The 9,998-nt window shown below is 41.0% G+C and overlaps 1 protein-coding gene across 3 annotated transcripts in view; it reads right to left on the bottom strand.

Annotated features, from left to right (window-relative positions):
- GABRG3 (gamma-aminobutyric acid type A receptor subunit gamma3) overlaps positions 1-9,998 on the bottom strand; it is a 488,421-nt gene that overhangs the window by 38,991 nt on the left and 439,432 nt on the right. The window lies entirely within an intron of this gene.

Genomic DNA, 9,998 nt, shown 5'->3' with positions numbered 1-9,998 from the left:
ATTCTCGTCTCTGATAAAATAGACTTTAAAGCAACAAAGATCAAAAGAGACAAAGAAAGACATTACATAATGGTAAAAGGATCAATGCAACAAGAAGAGCTAACAATCCTAAATATATAAGCATCCAATACAGGAGCACCCAGATACATAAGGCAAGTTCTTAACAATCTACAAAGAGACTTAGACTCCCACACAATAATAGTGGGAGACTTTAACACCCTATTGTCAACGTTAGACAGATTAACCAGACAGAAAATTAACAAGGATATCCAGGACCTGAACTCACACCTGGAACAAGCAAACCTAATAGACATTTACAGAACTCTCCACCCCAACTCCACAGAATATACATTCTTCTCAGCACCACATCACACCTACTCTAAAAGTGACCACATAATTGGAAGTAAATCACTCCTCAGCAAATGCAAAAGAATGGAAATCATAACAAACAGTTTCTCAGACCACAGTGCAATCGAGTTAGAACTCAGAATGCAGAAACTAACGCAAAACCACACAGCTTCATGGAAACTGAACAACTGGTTCTTGAATGCTGACTGGATAAACAATGAAATGAAGGCAGATATAAAGATGTTCTTCGAAACCAACGAGAACGAAGACAAAACATACCAGAATCTCAGGAACACATTTAAAGCAGTCTCTAGAGGAAAATATATAGCAATAAGTTCCCACATGAGAAGCATGGAGAGATCTAAAATTGACACCCTAGCTTCAAAATTGAAAGAGCTAGAGGAGCAAGATAAAAAAAAACTCAAAACCTAGCAGAAGACAAGAAATAACTAAAATCAGAACAGAATTGAAGGAGATTGAGACACAAAAAACCTTCAAAAAATCAATAAATCCAGGAGCTGTTTTTTTGAAAAGATCAACAAAATAGACCACTAGCCAGATTAATAAAAAAGAGAGAATAACCAAATAGATGCAATAAAAAATGATAAAGGGGATATCACCACAGATTCCACAGAAATTCAAACCATCATCAGAGATTATTACAAACAACTCTATGCACATAAACTAATAAACCTGGAAGAAATGGATAAATTCCTGGACACTTGCCTCCTCCCAAGCCTAAACCAGGAAGAAGTCAAAACCCTGAATAGACCAATAACAAGGTCTGAAGTTGAGGCAGCAATTAAGAGCCTACCACCCAAAAAAAGCCCAGGTCCATAGAAATAGAAATTCCATTTGACCCAGCAATCCCATTACTGGGTATATATCCAAAGGATTACAAATCGTTCTACTATAAGGACACGTGCACACGAATGTTCATTGCAGCACTGTTTACAATAGCAAAGACCTGGAACCAACCCAAATGCCCATCGACAATAGACTGGATAGGGAAAATGTGGCACATATACACCGTGGAATATTATGCAGCCATCAAAAACGATGAGTTTGTGTCCTTTGTAGGGACGTGGATGAACCTGGAAACCATCATTCTCAGCAAACTGACACAAGAGCAGAAAATCAAACAACGCATGTTCTCACTCATAGGCGGGTGTTGAATAATGAGAATACATGGACACAGGGAGGGGAGCACTACACACTGGGGTCTGTTGGGGGGAAATGGGGGAGGGACAGTGCAGGGTGGGGAGTTGGGGAGAGATAGCATGGGGAGAAATGCCAGATATAGGTGAAGGGGAGGAAGCAGCAAATCCCACTGCCATGTATGTACCTATGCAACAATCTTGCATGTTCTTCACATGTACCCCAAAACCTAAAATGCAATTAAAAAAAAGATAAAAAAAAAGAAAAGTTTCACTGGACAAAGAGGAAATGCACCCAGTTTATCTAATTTATAGCTACTGTGCTAATAATGACAAAGAGAGATTGACCCTTGCTGGCAAAAGCTTTGTTATGTCAGGAAACAGACCTGCATTTCTTCAGATTCTATGTGGATTATGACGGAAAATGGTCATCTGACCAAGTGTCTTCAGGTGAGCTGGATGGACATCACCTATGTAAGCTCCTGACTCCCCAGGGGACTCCTAAGGAATCGATTCCCCACCTAGACACCCAGCCTCCAAATAGGTCCACGGCGCCCCTTGTGTGCACAGAAGCAGTGTGAACTTTTGAATCTGAATCCTGCTGAAAGCATTCGGTATTTGTGAAAACGAACTTGTGGAAAGCCACATGCCTGTGCGAGTCTATAAAATTAAATATCAACGAACTAAAATCAATCTGATCTGCCCCTTTCAAAAATTTTGGTTCATCTATTTGTATCCATATGTCAAAACTAGTTTTATCTGAAAAGTACAAAGTATATAAAAGTGTTCCTTGTGAATAGATTTTAAATAATGAAACTATGAATATAAACAGGAGAGAAGCATAGCTACTAAAACATCAAAACATCAAAACACTATCTTCATTCCTATGTCTTCTTAATGCTTCCGTATTAATTTTTCTAAGATGACAACTAAATGTTTGCAAAGTGATGTATTTATCCTTTAAAATGATTTGTTAAACAAATTAAGGGTTATTTTCTCTTGCAAACATTCATGTACTTTCTTTGAGCTAATTATTTTGCTAGCTCCGTGGGATACCAGCAGGTGGATTCACTGGGAAACGTGCAAAATTAATGCCAGACAATCACTGCTGTCTCCTCGTAAGGTCGTTATCTCTGAGGCTGGCACTAGAATTGTCCTCCCCATTTTGCAGAGGAGGAAAGTGAGTCTCAGAAGTGAGACAGTGCACCCAAGATGACATATCTTGTGAGTGCAGGCCTGGAATTTAAACCCAGGTAGGACAACTCCAGCGTCGCCTTCTCAACCTCTGTCTTCCAAGTCCTCCTTGGCTGCAATCACAATACAATGCTATGTGCTAAGTGTCACCATGGGGGTAAAGTCAGGGCCTTATGGAAGTAAATGGCTGTCAACCTGTCCTGGTCTTTGAGGGATGTGGGAGCAGCTCCTGAAAATGGCCTCCTGAGGAAATGACACCAATGCTTAAAAGCCCAGGGACGACTAAAAGTTATCCAAGTGAGCTGGGAGGTGGTGGGAGTGTGGCATGAGTGCTGGCTGGCTGTGGGCAGGAGCCAGCGCTCCACGGACGTCAGCACAGGCATCCGGGCTGTTTGCCCTTTATCCAGGGGAGGCTTCTCTGAGCACATTCCAGGGTGCTGTGCTCTACAGCCGTCTCGAGGGTCCGGCACGGCTTGCCCGTGCACTTCATGAACAAACATACTTTTAACATTCAGTTTGTCTTTTGTGTCATGGGATAGTGGCCGAACTACCTTAAAGTGTTGTCATGTCATCGAAAGGGCACGTAAAACAGTGAGTGTTCCTGAGCACCTTACACATGGCGATATTCCAGACATGCTTTCCAGAGCCTAAATCTCAACAATAATGAACTTTTATAGATAAATCATCATACTCTCTTATGTCAGGGTACAGATTTAAGACTTTCCTTCTGATCAATTATTGGAAGCAGTAATATAATTCTACAATGAAAAAATGATGATATAAAATATCATCCATGCCAGGGCATATATTGTTGGTATATACAGTCCAATACTGGTTAGATAAATAAAACATCTGGAAACGGGGGGTCAGATACAGGAGGTCAAGTTAACTCTTTGTGGCACTGACATCATGGAAAAGCCACTGGTCTCAAAATGAGCGTGTCTCACACTAGCTACAGAGCATGTTGGGTGCACTGCTGAAGGCCACAGCTGAAACCTTGCTGAGACTGTTTCCTCATGTCCTACCTTACTCAAAGTATGCAGCGAGAACCAAAGGAAAACCATAAAATGCTCTTATGTCGAAATATTACTGTCACCATATAGTAAATGCTATAATTTGTTCAGGTCCCATGGGAGGAGTAATTAATTAAATCTGGTTTTTAAAAACCAAACATATCAGATATGATTTGTATCACAGAATTTCAATTTTCTTAGCAGATGAGCAGTTCATTAGACCAAGAAGAGGCTTTTTTTTTCTGTATTTCCTGTCTGAATTAGAGATGGAAGATGACTCACAGTGGGGTTGAAAGATTTTTCACTCAATCTTGTGAGCGAAGATACTAATGCTATTTTTAAAATTAGGAGTTTCAAACTCAGACTGATATATTACCCAGATTGCATTCAGAAAAATATGACAAAAAGCCAAGAAGAAACCACTTTTTGAGTTTCTTCTACAAGAGCTATTTAAACATATATTCCTATTTGCATTCAAGATACAAATCTCACTACAGCATCCCGTTGAAGCATGTCTCATTGAATAAAATGCCAGCAGTTGATTTAGTGGATGATTCCTAAGAAAGACAATGTGTAAATCTCTCAATTCTCCCTCACGGGAAGTAAACTGAATAATAATAGGTAAGATGTGTGTATATATATATATATATATATATATACACACACACACACACACATGCACACATACTGGCAAGTATGTATTTGTCATGTATTCATTCACCGAAATTCACAATACCCATATAAAGGGGAAGGCAGTTTCCCTCTCACTTATGAGGAGAGCATGGGTGGACACAGGAATTGGCCAAGGTCACACGGCAGGTAAGCAGTGCAGCTGTGTCCAAGCACACTGTGGTCTGACAGCAGCACTGGAGCTCCTGGCCTCTGTGCTCCCTCCCTGCCATGGGAATGGCTGTAGGAACTATGTGTATTTTTAATTAGCTGGAGTGTCAAACACATAGTATCAAAAACCTCACATACAGCATTTTTTTTTTGGAGTTTGGAGAATTACAGAAGCTTCTAAACATAAAGACTGAATCAACTTCAAAAACATCAGATGTCCACATCAAGCCCTGTGACTTCTGCCATAGCCATGGGAGAGCAGCCTTTCTCCTGGCTGTTTTGACTGTAGTAAGTGCTCTCTGTGGGAGCCTATTTGTGGTCTTATGATAAACCAGGCACCAGAGGGAAAGCTACTAGTGCCGTTAATCTGGGGCTCCAGTCTCTTCCTCTGACGTCGGGGAGCCTTTGCTCAGGTCACTTCCACTACAAAGCTGCTTCTAAGCATACTCTGACCCTGACTGGAGCACCCCTCTGCTTGCCATAAGCATGCCCGCTGCCAAGCAGCCTTCACATTTCCAGTCCTATCTCACAAAGCTTCATGTGGGTGAGGGAAAAATGCTGCGCATTCTACCCAAATTATTTTAGACAACTGGACTCAGGTTCAAACTGGCATCCTGGGCCCTTAATAGGGCAAAGATATGGATTAACCTGCCATTGTCATAAAGGTTTTACATGGGGGGAGAAGCAGCTTGCTGTAAAGATCACAGACGCAATCTTTTTCTCTCTTCCTATTTTTCTTTGGCCTGAAAGCATAATTATTTCACCATTATTTTTATTGTCTGTTTTCTTTTTGTTTAGATAGCAAATTCTGTTTCATTTCTTTCTTTAAAAAAAAACAGAAAATTCTGTTTCTTTTCACATTTGGGATTCCATTGTCTTCTGGTTGCCATGACTTCTGGTAAAAAGTCAGATATCTATGTTAGTTTTGCTTAAAGATGCTTGAAGGCATGCTTCCCACCTTCGGTCCCAGCAGTTCCGTGGTTTCCTTGGATTAATCTTTGGGAGATGACCAGTATTCTTGAGTGTGTGATTCCACGTTTTCCATCCATTCAGAAGAATTTGAAGCTATGCTTTCTTCAAACATTGATTCTAATCCATTCTCTATAATCTCCACTTTTGGTATTCCACTTATTTTCAATTTTTTCTTTACCAATTACACATATGTTAGCATTTTATATCATATCCCACATATTCATTACACTCAACTTTTAAGGTTTTTTTCCTCTGTATTTTTTCTTCAGATTCAATATTCTCAGTTGATCCATTACACAACTGGTCATATTTTCTGCTTTATCTAATAATTTTTATTAACTTTACCTTTTGAACTATTAATTAAAATTCAGAAATTTTCTTTTTAAAATTTCTGCTTGATTGTTTTTCTTTTTATAAATTCCTTTTGGGTCAAATAATCCATATTTTAATTTATCACTCTTTTCCTCTGTTCTTTTAAAAAATATGTTATTTAATTATGTTATTTCATTCTCAAGTCCTTGCTTGGTCTGTTTCTGTATTCTATTGTTTTTCCTTTGGATTTTGATTGTTTGGCAACAGTACAATTTTGCATGAAAATCTGTAAGAAAAAAATTCACTATCCTTCAGAGGGGGCTCATCATTCTCTTTTCTAGGCCAAAGGTTGAGGCTAATCACCTTAATACCGTCAGGGGCTGGGGTGACTGAAACCTGAGCTGTGGTTTGACAGGTGTCTCAGTCGAGTTTGCACCTGCTGCACAGATAACTCCTGGGGTTCTAGCTGAGAGCGCGGCATGTCACCGCAACTGGTACCTCCTCAGCGATGCTCTTTCCTTGTCTTGCCCTCACTGATAGAGTCGACTTTTCAGGCCCTTTCTCCATGTTTTCTTCCCTTTCTTCTTTTCACAGTTTGGAAATTCAGAAAATGTCTGGAGTATAGAATCCCTTTGCCTTTCCTTCCTTTCTCTCTAAGACAATGGCTCATAGGTATTTTAATTATTGAATCTCGCTGATGTGCCAACCCAAGAGAATAACTTTCCATAGCTACCTTCTTTCCAGACTCATAAAGCAGATTTTCATTGCATCATATGCAGGGCACATAAGACTACTGTGTATAATCACTGGCCACGTTCACCAATCACCTGGCTGAGTGGTGTTCACCAGACCTATCCCCTGTACATCTCCTTCCTCTGTCTCCTCCGGTGCTCTTTGAAAGAAAGTCGCCACGTGCAGCCCACCATTAAAGAGCGGTAGCTACACCCGACCTCCTTGAGGGAATAACATCTACATAAACCATGTGAAAGTCTGTATGGGGTTTGTCTGTGTTCTCCCATGTGTGTATGTATTTATTTATTCAATCATTTATTTGTATCAGTGTGGCCTTATGGATATTTAGTTTATAATCACATCTATAATCCCAGCACTTTGGGAGGCCCAGGCAGGTGGATCGCCTGAGGTCAGGAGTTTGAGACCAGCCTGTCCAACCTGGTGAAACCCCGTCTCTACTAAAAATACAAAAACTTAGCCAGGCGTGGTGGTGGGCACCTGTAATCTCAGCTACTCAGGAGGCTGAGGCAGGAGAATTGCTTGAACCTGGGAGATGGAGGTTGCAGTGAGCTGGGATAGTGCCCCTCCAACCCAGTGTGGGTAGCAAGAGCAAAACTCCATCTCAAAAAAGAAAAAATGTCTCTTATTTTTAATTATGCAAGGTAACCTCTGGTTAGTGTAAGCAAAAGGTCAGCTGCAATTGTCCTTGGGGGATAGTTGAGGAAGCCACAAAGACTGCACAGAGACTGTTCAAGACTATCAGTAACATAACAAAACACCCTGCTGTGCTGGTCAGAAGTCTTAGTAGAGTAAGCTGTGATCCCATATGTGATTTTTATGCCATCCACCAGCTGTACTCATTAAGCTGGTCTATCCCAATGCCTTCCAAACTTCACCATCATCAGATTCACCTGGAGGAGGAAGACTCACACCTGCAACTCACTAGGAACTCCAAGTAAAAAGGATGTGTCTGGGACAAAGACTCTCATTTCCCAATGCAATTGAAAAGCTCCTCCTCACAATGTGCTAACCCTTCTGGGTTACTGCCATGGGTTACGCTGTATTCACCCGAAGGTTTTGCAACCTGACCCACAGTACCTGTGAACATGACCTTATCTGGAAATAAAGTCTTTGAAAATGGCTAAGGTGAGGCCAGGAAGGCAGGGCGATTCCAATACGACTGGTGTTTCTATAGAAAGAGGAAATGCAGACACAGAGACAGACGCCTCCAGGGAGAAGAAAACAGAATGACATGGAGAGAATACCACCTGCAGCTGACGAGAGAGGCTGGAGCAGACCCTTCCCACACGGCACACGGAAGATGCCAAGCCTGCCAACCTGACTGTAGACTTCCAGCCTCCAGAGCTGAGCGGCAACACATTGTTTCTGTTGTCTGAGCTGCAAAGTTGGTAGAACTGTTAAAGCAGCTCCAGGACACTGATGCAGTGACTAATGTTTCTGAACAGTGCTTGCGCATTTTAAATAAAAGTATTTATTATATTACCTCCAAGTCTCAGAATGACATAAATACTATTTTTGATATTCATGTTGTCCCAACAGAGAAAAGTGGGTCCCGTCAAATAAATGCAGCTGTTTAGGGCTGTGCCCACAGTGTGGTGGAGTCAGAGTGGCCACAGTGAAAGGATGGTGGGTGGTGACAATGGACACAGGCCACCTCACAGGGCCTGGACTTGGCAATGCACCTGCAGGCTCCCGATTCTGAGGTTTCCCAAAGTGTTTCCTTTTCACAAATAAGTTCCCCAGCAGAATTATTTACATAGGCTTGAAAACCTGGCATGATCATATCCATCCTCTTCAAACTTTACAATGACTTGTGAGAACCAAGTCGACGGTATTGCAAAAGCATTAGTCTTCTTGGAAAAAAAAAAAAGAATACGTAAGTGTGTTATTGCCACAGTCATAAGTTTTAGTTAGGAGACTGGGAAACAGGGAATAACATTTGTCTATGAAAAGGCATTTATCTGAGAGGGATCCTTTAAAATGCCATCACAGCCCCATGGCCGATCCTCCACATTGTGAAAATGCCAATCACATTTAGCAAGCAATGATGTCTCATGAATATTTGTTAAAGAGCAAACCATTGACACCTGAATTGATGCTGGATTATGCCTGAAAAGCACACAGGCAACAACACCCCCCAGCTTCTGGCAGGGCATGACTGCGTGTGGGCTCCAGGACCACACTCCCATATGTGCATATGAAATGGGAATTTTTTATTATCCAAAGGACGTTTTCCTTACAAGTGTAATTATACAAATGATTGAATATGGTTGTAACACTTTTTAAAAATATGAATTTAGAGATCGATTGTAATTTCTTTAAGAGCCGCAGTAACAGAGCGCAGGCACTTTCCTGAGCTAGTATTTGCTTGCAATCAATTTCAAACCCCCCTGAGCTAGTTGGGTTCAGCTTAACTTTGCATCTCCTTGTGTTTTCAGAACACCAGGAAAGGAGAAGCAGTGACCTTTGGGATTTAAATGCTAGAGCAGGCCTCCCTGTGGGTTGGTAACTCCCTTCAGGCAACCTTAGACCCCAAAGGTCTGCTGGTGCTCTGCCGCCTCTAACACAGGGAATTACATTACCAGTGTAGCTGCCTCTTAATTGGGAGCAAGCCTTCCAAAACGTTCCCTTTGTGCTGCTTCCACAGTTCATTTAAATAAATCATGGTGTTCCATTATTTAACACTGTCATTTTTTCATATTCAAACACAGATCCCATTTCTCAACCTTTCCACCATGACACCCATAGAGAATCTTTTGCTTTTCTCCCTTAATGAAGTAGCTTTTTCAGGACTTTTCTTGATGTGTAAATATATGTGTGTGTATCAATTCATACATGTATGCATATCCATATATATTTAGCTTTTTTTAAATTAATAACATTTATCGAGAACCAAAGCTGAATGTCCTGCCATCAGCCTATTTCTGCTCATTCCAAAGTATACTTCCTTGAATTCACTGCAGGTTATTCTCAGTGATGGTATGTCTACAGACATTTTATCAGAATAAAATAGTAGGTTTGCGTCTCGCTGCAATTGGTAGATATATACCAAGAAGCCTCTGGCCAGGTGCGGTGGCTCACATCTATCACCCAGCACTTTGGGAGTTCCTGGCAGGTGGATCACCGAAGGTCAGGAGTTTGAGACAAGCCTGTCCAAGGCAGTTGTGCCAAGAATTAAGACTGGACTTTAAGGATATTTATCATTAATTCTCAAAACTGACATCTTAATCTAGTAACCAATAAAATAAATGATTGGAGAATTTTAAGAGCCAACAAATTCTTCGTACCAACAAACAATAAGATCAGTAGAAAAGGTGACCCTACCTTCAGCTGCACCCCATACTCTACCAAAAGAAAATCAGTTGCAAAATAGTGGACCCTGGGAATAATGAAACACCAAAACCAAAAA

Source organism: Cebus imitator, unplaced genomic scaffold (assembly GCF_001604975.1).
Source record: "Cebus imitator isolate Cc_AM_T3 unplaced genomic scaffold, Cebus_imitator-1.0 Scaffold392, whole genome shotgun sequence".
Taxonomy (NCBI): Eukaryota; Metazoa; Chordata; class Mammalia; order Primates; family Cebidae; genus Cebus; species Cebus imitator.
This window is presented reverse-complemented; position numbering and strand designations above follow the sequence as displayed.